The sequence below is a fragment of the Physeter macrocephalus genome, chromosome 14 (genome assembly GCF_002837175.3).
Source record: "Physeter macrocephalus isolate SW-GA chromosome 14, ASM283717v5, whole genome shotgun sequence".
Lineage (NCBI taxonomy): Eukaryota > Metazoa > Chordata > Mammalia > Artiodactyla > Physeteridae > Physeter > Physeter macrocephalus.
In genome coordinates, this window is record NC_041227.1 from 87,067,837 (window position 1) to 87,081,199 (window position 13,363).

Here is a 13,363-nt window from a genome sequence, read left to right on the forward strand (position 1 = left end):
CAGCGGCCACGGCTCACGGGCCCAGCCGCTCCGCGGCACGTGGGATCCTCCCGGACCGGGGCGCGAACCCGTGTCCCCTGCATCGGCAGGCGGATTCTCAACCACTGCGCCACCAGGGAAGCCCACAACAATATTTCTTGAACTATGTGCCAGCCACTGTGCTGAACCCCGTGATTTTACAGGGAATATTCCCCGAGCTCGTGGCGTTTCCGTTTAGGGACCAGAGATTCCGTTTCTCAGCAAACTCATCAAAGCCTTACTGTTTTCTCTTTCTTTAAAAGAGAAGAGCAGTTTGATGTGCAGGCCTGCCCCCCAACTGAAAACAAACAGTCTCCCCCCACAAATAAAAGCAAACCCCAGTGCCCGCTCAGTCCCAGCTGATGTGTCGGTTGGTGGTGGAGGTGTAGGGGGAGGTGAGCCACCCTCTCCGAAGCCCCTCTGGCCCCATTCTGTGTCCCTGTGACTCCAGGTGAAGTGCAGCTGGCCTTGGAGATGCGTCTTGAGGCCCTGGCCGCGGGACTCCCTGCCTCCCGGGCCAGCTGGCCCCCCCAGCAGCATGGAGACCCCAGGCCACACCAGCTGGTGTCCCCGCACCTGCAGAGGCTGTTACGCTGACACAGGTGTCACCATCAGCCTGCACTCGGATCACAGGACATCCTGAAGCTCATGGCAGAGCTGAGCCGGCGGTTCCTCAGTTGGTCTCTCCGCGCTCTGGAGATGTCACCGTGATCCAGCCTTCTACCACGTCCCTCATGGGGCAAGTGGCGCGTGAGGGTGTTAGTTACGAAAAGCACCACCTCCACTCTCCCCGCGTGTCCCTCTGCTCCCGGCGACGTAGGAGCCCCTCCTCTGACAGCAGGGCTGACGCCCGGTTTCCAGGGCATGGCGCTGAAATATGGGCCTGGGAGGGCAGCTATGCGAGGTCTCAGACCAACACAGAGCCGGAGAGACAGCAAGGAGGCCAAGCTGGGAACGCACAGACCCAGACGTAGGAGAGCAGGAGGGCAGGATATCTGCCCACGGACCAAAGTCATCTTGCAGTTGTATTTTGTTTGTCATGCACAGTGTTTCTGGAGGTTTGAATTACATTTCAGTATTTAAAAATCAGAAGGTTCCCCTTAAAATCTGAACTCCCAGCTTCTTTTGAAAACGTAGAAGATGGGTCCTATCTGAGCTGTAGCGACAGGCCGGAGGAGAGCGGTCTTCTGCCCCTGCTGACGGACGCAGGCTCTCAAGTTTGCCACGGTCCTCAGCCAGCCCTTGCACCCACTCGAGCAATCCGCCTGGCCCCCGCTCGCACTTAGCTGCCTGTGCAATTGCACTTTTCAACTGCAGGGATTGTCCTGACTCCTTGTAATGTCGGATGCTACTAATAGGTTACTAATGGCGGTTAGAGAATCAGTGCTTACAAGTACTTTACTTTTAAAACTAATCAGAGCAGCACCAACGTTCTCCTTGGAATAACTTTGTATTACGCTCAGTCACTTGTATTCCGACAGGCTTTTGAAGGGAGGAGGAAGTTGGACAGTTAAAGCCAGGATGTAGGGTGGGCGCAGGTGTGTCGATAGCATCTGTCTGTGTTGCAACAGGTGTGGGGTTGAGACTGACAGGTATAGAGAGCTGGTCCCATTCCTTGGATGGAGAAGGATATTCTTAACAGCCTCAGAGGGCGGCTGGAGTTGGCTGGTTGGCCTCCCATGAGACAGCACCAGGAGACCAGTGCAGCCAATCCCACCATAAGAATCCAAGATCGGAGTCCTAAGAGCTGGAGGAAGGAGGCTGCTCCATTTCACACAGGGCCAGGTCTGCCCTTAGGTGAGTCCCACACATGGTCTGTCTGACAAGATGTGGTCCAGCTCAGGTGAGGTTAAGAAGGACACAGGGTGAGAGCTGAGAAAGCCGAGTGTCTGCAAATTGAGGTCCTCGGGCAGATAAAGACAGAGCAAGGCCCCTGTCTGGTTGTTAGCAGCCATCAAGTCCCCAGCCCGCCCAATCCATCCTGTTCACCTCACTGTCTCTCCTGCTTGGCCAGAGCTCTTTGAGAGAAGGGACAAACTTCTGTATCTCTCTACAATCATCTGCCACTCGGTTCTGTGAACATGCCTGGCTTCTAGCGAGCGTCAGATCAATATTAACCTACTTTCCTGGCTTCATTTCCTGTAACTTTAACTCACTAAAGTTCAACTAACTTTGACTGCTGGTATAAGACAGGTCTGCCGCTCCCCTTTGCAGGAAACTCCCTGAAAGAATACTCTAGACTCACTGGCTCCAACGCCTCTTCTCCTTTTCTCTCTTAAACCCACTCCAATTAGGCTTTGCCCCAATCACTCCAACAAAAATGTTCTGGTCAAGGTTATTGCTAAATCCAAAAGGGAACAGAGAAAGCAGGTGGTAGCTGGTAGGGAACACGGGGTCAACAAGAGGCTTTCTCATTAAGATAGAACACATTACAGTAGGTTTGTCTGCTAATGAAAATGATCCAGTAGAAAGTGGGGAGAGCGAGGCTGGAAAGCGAGGGGCCAGGTTGCTGGTGAGATGTCACAGAGTAGAGGGGAAGGGACAGGATGAATGTGCGAGGGCATGATTGGCGTGTGTGGGCTCACGGGCAGGTCCTCTATACACACAGGCAAGAAGGCAGAGCATACGGTACAGATGCTGGGGAGTGAGTAGCTATGGTGGTGGGAGCCTGAGAAAACCCTCTTCCTATTGCTTTATTTTCCCAGTGAGAGAGGAAGCAAGGTCCTGTCTGAGAGTGTGGATAGGTGAGGAAGTTTGGGAGATTTCGAGGTAAGAGAAGGAGTAAGATAGAATCTTGGAGAGAAGGCGAGTGAGTGACCAGGGAAATATGATAGGACTGCTGCCAGCACTAAGCTTGTAGTTATGCATCAAAACAAAAGAGATCCAGCTTCGTTGTGACTGTGGTTTTATCTAACAGTCTTAGTCAGCTGATGGGTGCAGGCACAGAGCAGGGAGAGTAACACAAAGTAAAAATGACAAGGTTGTCAAGGGCACATGCAAGGGAGTAAAAATAACGTTCAAGCGTGGAATTTAAAGCAGATGGGAGGGAAGCCGTAACATCCAAAGGGTATGAGCAGGGGAAAAGTGGTAGGATCAATGGATTGAGCGTCCCTGTGAGGCTGAACAATCGCCAGAATCAGATACTATTTAGGTGGAGTGGGTTGAAAAACAGGTGGTGGTCAGAGAGAGTTGTATGAAGTAGAGCAATGATTGGTCATGACAAGACCATGAGGGTGAACTGCCAAAGGAGAGTGGAATATAAGCTTGGAGGAGGAGGGGAATTTAAGAACTAAGAGAATTACCGGAAAGTATGTGGAAATCACCAAGAATTAAGATGGGACTGGTACTGCAGAGAGTGAAATAGCCACCCAGGACACAAAACTGTCAAGAAAAGAGAGGCAAGACCAGAGGAGCTGGCAGAGGAAAGTAGCGCTAAAGGGTCGGGACTGATGTGGCCTGACAGCAGGAGAATAAAATGAGGGTCTTAATGACTGTGGAAGGAAGGCTGGTCTGGAAGCAGACACGAGAAACCAGGAGGCCCAGAGGTACAAGGGAGAAGGACGGGAGAGACACAGTCATCAGTGAGAGAGCTGCAAAGGGAACTGGCCTCAGTGAGAGCCAGCTTCCCATTAGAGCAAGAAGAATGAGGGGAGCCCTCCGACCCAGACAAGATGCTGAGGATATAGAGGATTTTGCTGAGATGAACCTGGAATTCCGGAAGTTACAGTAGACGGTTTCCATGAGTCGGGGAGGGGTGGGAGATACAATCGCAATACAGTAGCGATGTGGGACCGCTTTAGGGGTTCCACGAGCCAGAGGTAAGATCTGGGAATCTGGGGCTTTGTATATGGTGGACATGAAAAGAGAAAGGAAGACATGAGATTCCTGCGAAGGACTCAAGGCAGTAGTAGCGGGGCCAGAAGTGTTGAAACCCAGAAAAGTTTGGGTGTCAGGGGCTAACTCTGGATTCTGTCACTGGACAGGAGGAGGTTTGGGGAAGCTAGGTCTTACTCCAGAATCTGAAGCCTCCTCCCCAGGCCCTGTCGATGGTTGATAGGTCTCCTGGGAAGGTGAGATCCTAGATGCCGCGCGCATGGGGCTTACTCTCAACTCCCGTTGAGGGAGAAGGTGGCCTTGCCTCATTTTCCTCGTGTGAAAAATGAGGCATAATCATAACTACTTCATGAAGCTGTTATCAAAATAATGAATGTAAAAAGCTTGGTAACATTTAAGAGGCTCTGACGGTTCTCCTTCCTCTCCGTCACAGCTCCATCAAAAAAAAAGTGCTATGAAACGACGGAAGAGTCACATTTGGTGAGGACAACGTGGAGATGAGCGGGCCGTGTGCTAAGGGCCTACTTTTCTAGGTTCGCGCTTGGAAGGCCTAACAGCTGGCTCCATCCGCAGCCTCCTGGTCTCCAAATGGAAGCTAATCAAAGTGCCCAGATCTCTGTAATCGGTCTCTGTAGGACTGGTCTAAGAAACCACACTTTTTAAGTGACATAAATTCCAACTGGTGGCTCACTAAATCTTGTTGATTGCTTGCGAAGACAGAGAGGGGCTGGAGCCTGGCTGATGGCTCTGTAATGATTGTGGCTTTTAGCCAAGTTATTAAGTGGCTGGAGAAAGGAGTTTGGATGGCAGAGGTCTGCATTCCCTCTCCACCCTCTCCTTCCCTGACATTTCAGCTTAAGACACAGCATTTCCCCAAAGGGTATTAGCTCTTGCGGACAAAGGGCCCGACTGCATTAGCAAGACAGTCTTTAGTGCACGGATCAAATTTTCATGTGCTGCGAGGGGTGCCTGGGCTCGTACTCAGAGCAGCTCACCCCTCACTTAGAAATCTGAGAGGAGCCTGTGTGGCTTGGGCGTTTTGAGAAAGAGCAAAGAAGTCACCTTCAGAAAGGACTCACTGGATCTTTGGCCTCCAGGAGCAGGGAAATTAAGATGTACCAACTGCTGCACCCAGAAAGTCCCTCTTTTCTGGGTCGGGAGGAAATCAATTTATCCATGGGATTTCCCCCTGAACAGAGCCAGCTTCTGTCTACTTAGCACTGATAAAATCCATACATCCATCGGGAAATAAACAAAGGGACCGATATCGCTGGCTGTGAACTAAAGGCTAGGACTGGCTTGGACGTTTTCACGCACAGTCTATCAGGTTTGGTCTCTGCGTGAGTCTATGACACTAGAACGGTCTCACACTTCTCCTCCTGATAAACTCCATGAGCTTATTATCTTGTCTCATCAGAGCTTTCTGGTTTATCTGGACAGAGGAAGACACGTCCAGCTCCTCTCCCGTAATTACGGTGGGTCTGATATCTAGACGTCGAGCTGTAAAGCATCTTGCCCACTGGTCTCCTCTTGGGGAGTGAGCTCTATACTGCAGGAAGTATAGAGCAGGAAGCTCTGCTGAGTGTGAGTATGTGGGAAAAAGATGAAAGTGGCACCAAGGAACGTAGATGGGACCTTGCCTGTCTGGGAGAGGCAGCCACGGGCCCAAGCACAAAGGGGGACCCTTCTCCAAGCCCCTGCCTCTTTGTCCCAGTTGGAAGACTCTTGACCTTCAGAGGCAGAGTGGTCCCTTGTAGATAAATCGCAACTCCTCCCTTCTCATGCTGAGTCCAGCCCTTGGGGACAACTTCCCAGGCCCGGAGGACAGACTGGAAGGGAGGTGATACAGACGCAGGAAAATTCAGACGGAAGAAGATGGAAAAGAGTTGGGACGGAATGGAGGGTGGGACTTGGTGATAAAGGCTTAGTTATTCCAACTTCGCACACTGCCATTCTGCTTCCTTTCTGCAGGATTCTCAGTGATTTATAGCCTCGCAAGCCTCCAGGAGTTAAGGGTACCGGGGACAAAAATCCAGAAGGATTAAGTCACTGAGCCCAAAAGGGAAGAGAGGACAAAAAAGCTTTTAGGACTGAAGCACTGAGCAGCGGATGTCTGCTGCTGAGCCAATGCCCACCCAACCTTCTCTCATGGCAGGCGGCCTAATTTCAGAGGCAGCCTTTCTGTTCGTACAAGAGAATTAGGATTAGTAGAACAAAGACCTCCAGGGTGACCACCTGCTGACAGGAGAGAGCCCTCCAGCTGGCAGAGGAGGGATAGGGGCTGGCGGGCGTGGCAGGGCTGTGTCCTACCCGGAAGGGCTGGGGCCAAAGCCCAGAGCAGCCTGAGTCTCCGTGTGCCTGGTGCCACCACGCCAGCTCAGCCTGGAGTCGACCAGCCTGAGCGCCTTGTCACCGGGAACGCAGCGGCGATGGTGTGGCTTACAGGTGCAGAGCTCACCCTGCACCTGCTAGCCCAGTCCAAGCAGAGGGGAAAACCAGTAAAGCCCAGGAGAGGAGGCTCAGTGGGGGGGCAAAGGGAGAGAGGTCCGTGCCCTTCATTTCTATATTTTCTGTATTCTCAGCACTTAGCGCACAGCTGGCCTAATCAGATGGATTAATCCCTAGCTCTGATGCTCTCTCTGTGTGTGAACCTGGATTAAGCCTTTGCATATCTGAGACTCAGTTTTCCCACCTATGCAATGGGGTGGATATTTTGTGTGTGTGTGGTAAAATGCACATGGCATAATATTCGCCATTTTAAAGTATACATACAATTCAGTGGCATTTAGTACACTCACAGTACTGAACAATTATCCGCACTGTCCAGAACATTTCATGGAAGCCCCACTCATTAAGCAGTCACGCCCCATTCTCCCCTGCCCCAAGTCCCTGCAGCCTCTAAGCTGCCTTCTCTCTGCAGAGATTTGCCTCTTCCTGATATTTCATGCAGATTGAGTCATCCAATACGTGGCCATTCGTGCCTGGCTTCTTTCACTTAGCAGGATGTTTTCTGTTCATCGGTGCCCTTTATCATATCCTTTATAATAAACTGGTAAATGTAAATAAGTGTCTCCTTGAGTTCTGTTATCCATTCTAGCAAATTATCAAACCTGAGGAGAGGGTCGTGGGAACCCCTGATTTATAGATGGTTGGTCAGAAGTACGAGTGACCACCTGGGACTTGCAGTTGGTGTCTGACGTGGGGGACAGGACTGGGTCCTTACAGAGTCGGTACTGAGTCTGGGTAGCTGGTGTCAGAACTGTTTAATGGGAGGGGAGAACCCAGCCATTTGGTGGCAGAAGTATTCTGTGGGTAGAGAAAGGGTTTTCCTTTTAAGTAGTATAGCCCACGATAAAAAGTATTGTGGACGAGGGCTCAGCAATAAAGAGAACAAACTGCTAATATACACAATTACATGGGTGAGCAAAAGAAGCCAGACACAGAGGGATGGGAAGTGCAGGATTACAATGGACGGCTGCATTTATGTGACACTCTAGACCCAGCAACACGGATCTCTGGTGACAGAAATCCGAGCGGTGATGGCTGTGAGGCCTGGATTGACTGGGTGGGACACAAAGAACTCGCTGGCATGAAGGAAATGTTCTCTGTCTTGCTGGGGTGTGGGTTACATGAGTAGACACAGTTGTCAAAACCCATCAGAGTATGAGGCTAAGATCTGTGCATTCACTGTTGGTAAGTTTTATCTGAGTGAAAAATACAATGCAATGATAAAGAAAGAATTGTGAAGAAGCACCTGATGGGGAAATATTTGACATTTCCTGGAAGAAGTGTCAGATTTCTGGTTGGTTCCAAAGGATGAAGGAAGCAGAGACACTGTCAAAAGTTCTCCTGCCTGTCTGCAGAGTTTGCTTCCACCCGTGTCCACATAAGGCTATCAGACCTCTGGAGGTTTTAACCATCGCTGTCCGTGAAAGCAGGCCCTGGGAACCATCTTCCACTCATTAGCAGAAACTGCAGAGGCTTGTGCAAAGCTGGTTCACAGGACATCAACCAGTTTCTGAAACACATCCACAAGCACCACTGTGGAATGATGGCAGATGGCGTTCTGCTGACAAAAGTGCAAGACGTCAAAAAAGAAACTGCCAAATCTTACATCATCCATCTAAAAAGGTGTGAAGTAAATAAATGAATACCGATAACATCAATGGGAGCAAAACTGAAGTAGACATGCACTGATTTCACATAAACTCCCCAACAGCAGAAAAGTGAGATTAGAAAGAGCATCATTTAACAGCCAGCGCAGGGGCTTCCCTGGTGGCGCAGTGGTTAAGAATCCTCCTGCCAATGCAGGGGACACGGGTTCGAGCCCTGGGCCGGAAAGATCCCACTTGCTCAGAGCAACGACTGAGCCTGCGCTCTAGAGCCCGCGAGCCACAGCTACTGAGCCCACGTGCCACAACTACTGAAGCCTGAGCGCCTGGAGCCTGTGCTCCGCAACAAGAGAAGCCACCGCAGTGAGCAGCCCTCGGCAGCTAGAGAAGCCCACGCACAGCCATGGAAGACCCAACGCAGCCAATAAATAAATAAATAAATAAAATCTAATTTTTTTTAAAAAAGAAAAAAATTTTAAATAAATAAAAAAATAAAAGCCAGCGCAAACACACCTCCGTATCCGCACATCACACCTCAAGCCTCGCACCGGGGCTGTGCAGGGAATGGTGATGCCTCATCCCTATTCTCTGACAGCTCTGAAGCAGCTCAGGAAGAGGCTGAAACAAACACCAGCTGCTCAGGCTCTGCTCCCTATATCCCTCCTGTCCTCACCCTTGTGCTTTGCTCAAAAGCAGGTGTCGAGATAACGATATCATGACCCTGTCTGTGAGAAAAGCTCCGATGGAAGTTATTCTTACTTTAAAAAAAAGACCACTTAAATAAAAATTCAAAAGTGAATTTTTTCATAGGAAACCTACTGGACTGGAGAGCTTGCTGGCTACAAAGGCCAGAGCAGAGCCTCTGAAAACAGACCACAGGGGTGGAGGCTGGACCTGAGCCAGAATCCCAGCCTCCTGGAGACCACCTCCCACTCTGTTCCCTGTAGGCGTCTTCATTACATTCCAAGATGGAGCTAACATTTGCTTAATCCTGAACTATCTACACGGTTATATAAGTAGCTGGTGCTCATAAAATATGATCTCTACTTCCAGGGCTGACTGAAAATATATATATTAGAGGAATTTCCAAGAATGCAGGCAACTTGAGCACAAACATATAATTGTACATCTCTCTCCCTCTGCATCCCATCCCTGGCCTCCCAAATCACAATCACAAGTATCAAAGAAATACCAAAGTATAGGGAAATTACACCTGGAAGGTGAGAAAGAATGTCGCCCACACACCATTCACTCCATAAGTTGTAGGCATTGAGCGCTGTGTTGTATGTTGTAAATGTTCCGATTCTCCTGCCCTGTGTAGAGAAAGCCCGTCCCGCACAGATACACCTTTGAACGGATATTCTCCTCCTGGGATCCGCTAACAGACAGTGATTTTGACACCCCTTCATCCACTGGGAGCTCCCAGACAAGCAGCACACACATGTACACACAGAGTCTCTAATAATTTTTTACTGTCTCACTTTCAAAAATACATGAAAATAATTGAAAGCAAGGACTCAAACAGATATATGTACACCCATGTTCACAGCAGCATCATTCACTGAAGTAAAACATGGAAGCGACCCAGGTGTCCATCAGCAGATGAATGGATAAACAAAATGTGGTATAGACAGGCAATGGGTTATTATTCAGCCTTTACGAGGTATAACATTCTGACACCTGCTTCAACATGGACGAACCTTAAGGTCATGTTAAGTGAAATAAGCCAGACGCAAGAGGACAAACATTGTACGATTCCACTTACATGATGTATTTAGAATAGTCAAATTCATCAAAAAACAAAGTTGAATAATGGTTACCAGGAGCTGGGGGAGGGGGAATTAGGGAGTTACGGTTTAATAGGTACGTAATTTCAGTTTGGGATGATGGAAAAGTTCTGGAGATGGATAGTAGTGACGGTCGCCCAACAATGTAAATTTACTGAATTCCGCTGAATTGTATACTGAAAAAAAATAGTTAAAATGGTAAATCCTATATTAAGTATATTTTGCCACCTTAAAAAGACATGGCCAGCAAAGGACAACCAGACACTTGAGAAAGCCCTCTGAAAGAAAAAGAGCAAAACAAATAAATATAAATGAGAAACCTGGATGATTCGGACACGACTGAAGGAGTAGAAGAAAAATCTGTAAATAGACTCTTTAGTGGAGTGAAAGGAGATACCGCCCCTACACACTGAGTATTACAAAAAGAACAGCACACTACCCAAATGGTCATTTCAAAAACAGAGAAAACTTTTGAAAAAATCAAAACATTTGATAACAAAAATTCAATAATAGAATATAAAGTTGGGGAAACAGTCCAGAAATGGACCAAAAGATCAAGAGGTAGAAAATAGTGGAGGAAGGAAAAGAGTTTTTTTCCAGAAATTACAATATCTAAATAATTGGACTTTCAAACAACAGAGGAAATAAAGAAAAGGAAATCATCAAAGGAAATAATGGGAAAGTACTTTTCAAAACTGAAAGCCAATAAGTGTCCAGATTGAAGGGGCCCATAAAATACTCTGCAAGATGAATAATAAAAAGCCAAATAAGGCACACTGTTTTGAAATTTCAGAACCCCAGGGATAAAGAAAGGGTTCTAAAAATACCCAGAGGTAATGAGGACCCGGTTGGAATAGAGTTTCTGAGCGCTTCTCTGAGGATCTTTGAAACCACCTGATCTACTCTTATGCTTCTTTCCACCCTGTGTGGCAACTCCCCTGCCCACCCAGACTTTATTTTTTTTAAGTAAAATTAGTATATAACTACACTAAAAAATAAATTAAAAAATAAAAATACCCAGAAAGGAAAAACTCATGGGTTATATGCTAAGGAAAAGAAATCAGAAACACAACAGGCCTCTTATAAGCAACGTCAGACACTGGAATATAATGGGAGCAAAACCTTCAGAATTCTGGGGGGAAAACTTACTGCCAGAACTTACTGCCTGGAATTTTATACCCATCTAAATCATAAATTGAATATGAGAAACAATACAGATGTTTTAAGACGTATATAAGGACTCAAAACTTTTCCTTGCCTTTCAGTCTTTCTTAGGAATCTACCAAGAATAAAAGGAAAGCACTGAACATAACACAGGAAGTGAAGGAGCCCTAGGATAACAGCTGTGCTTTACAGTCTAATGCAGGCTCACATTCTGCAAGAAGACTTTTATGTCCCCATTTTTCTTGACAGCTAAGCAGCAACCACTTGCATTATCTCATCTAATCTTCTCAATGAACCCTAAAAAGAAGACGTGGTTTTTCAATCCACGTGGTTTAAAGGGTATAAAGGCTGTAAGTCAGGAGAAGGAACAAGTTTTAAGAGGAAGATAAGAACTTCTTTTTGAGATACACTCACCCCAATATTCATAGCAGCACTATTCGCAGTAGCCAAGACACGGAAGCAACCTAAGTATCTATTGACAGATGAATGGATAAAGAAGACGTAGTACATATATACAATGGAATATTACTCATCCATAAAAAAGAATGAAATAATGCCGTTTGTAGCAACATGGATGGACCTAGAGATTATCCTACTAAGCGAAGTGAGTCAAAGACAAATATCATATGAGATCACTATACGTGGAATCGAAAAAAATTATACAAATGAACTTATTGACAAAATGGAAATAGACCCACAGACATAGAAAACAAACTTATGGTTACCAAAGGGGAAAGGGGAGAAGGGATATATTAGGAGTTTGGGATTAACATATATACACTACTGTGAATAAAATAGATAACCAACAAGGTCCTACTGTATAGCACAGGGAACTATACTCAATATTTTATAATAACCTATAAGGGAAAAGACTATGAAAAAGAAAAGATAGATAGATAGATATACATATACATATACATATACGCATATGTATAACTGAATCACTATGCTGTATACCCGAAACTAACACAACACTGTAAATCAGCTATAGTTTAACTTAAAAAAATGAAATATTTTTTTAAATGATATTTCATTGTTTGGATTTATTTTATGTTTCTAGTTATGTTAAATATTTATTCATGTTTATTACCATTTCTATTTCTTGAATAAGCTGTCCTTGTCCATTTTAAAGTTTTTCCTCTGCTTCTGTGCATTCTTTATAATATATGGAGAAGAAGTAGAATTGCTGTATTTATTGTAAACACTGCTTTCTATGCTTTTAGTTTTATTGTACAACATACAGTAATTTTATATAAATTGATTTTTCTCTTGTGATTTCTTTCATTGCTTTTTAAGTTTAAATGTCATCCTCCACTCTGAGATTAGATTCACCTATATTTTCTTTTAGTTTTCTTTAATGCTACATCACCTGTTTTCCATAAACTCTCTTAGATATTCATGCTTCCTGGATATAATTTCTACCTTGATAGTTCAGCTCCTTGCCCCTACTTCAGAGCATCCTTCTCTTTAGCTTCTCCAGAGCAGATGGACATGGTGAGTACAATATTCTCTTTAGAGTAAAACTAGATATCCATTTATTTTTTGTGTTCATTTTGTGAGTTACAACATTATTTGATATCTTCTTGGGTTTCTGCAAAATGGGTATTAATTGGAAAGTCACAAACTACACAAACTACACAAACATTCAAAGAAGTTGCCAGGCTTCTATAGACAAATGATGCGACCAAATTGGAGTTGAATTTTATTGCTTTCATGAATACATGTCAGACCTGCTCAACAGTGTTGGCAAATTATGAGCACGTTATAAAGAGAACCTCTTTTGCTCCTTCATGGAATTAACATGAGCCATAGTACAAATTCAGAATGGATAAAGAAGACGTAGTACATATATACAATGGAATATTACTCAGCCACAAAAAAAGAATGAAATAATACCGTTTGCAGCAATGTGGATGGACCTAGAGATTATCATACTAAGTGAAGTAAGTCAGGCAGGGAAAGGCAAATATCATATGATATCACTTATATGTGGAACCTAAAAAATAGTACAAATAAACTTATTTACAAAACAGAAACAGAGTCACGGTCACAGAAAACAAACTTATGGTTACCAAAGAGAAAGGTGGGGGAGGGATAAATTGGGAGTATGGGATTAACAGATGCACACTCCTATACATAAAATAGATAAACAACAAGGATTTACTGTACAGCACAGGGAACTATATTCAATATCTTGTAATAAACTATAATGAAAAAGAATAGAAAAAAGAATATAGACATATACATATATATGTATAACCAAATCACTTTGCTGTACACCTGAAACTAACACAATATTGTAAATCAACTATACTTCAATTTTTAAAAATAAATTTAAAAAATAATAATTTTTAAAAAGAACTTCTTTTTGATACATTGAACTTGACAACAATTGGATATATGTATCTGAAGCTTAGGACAGAAGTCTGGTCTGGAGACATGAATTTT

General features: G+C 45.3%; 1 protein-coding gene and 1 non-coding gene across 11 annotated transcripts in view; one reads left to right on the forward strand and one right to left on the reverse strand.

Annotated features, from left to right (window-relative positions):
- Positions 1 to 13,363, reverse strand: part of ADPRM (ADP-ribose/CDP-alcohol diphosphatase, manganese dependent) — a 421,658-nt gene that overhangs the window by 217,451 nt on the left and 190,844 nt on the right. The window lies entirely within an intron of this gene.
- On the forward strand, positions 10,579 to 10,658 carry LOC129392802 (small nucleolar RNA ZL8). The gene has a single exon (XR_008619439.1). It is a non-coding gene; the product is annotated as a small nucleolar RNA ZL8 (small nucleolar RNA).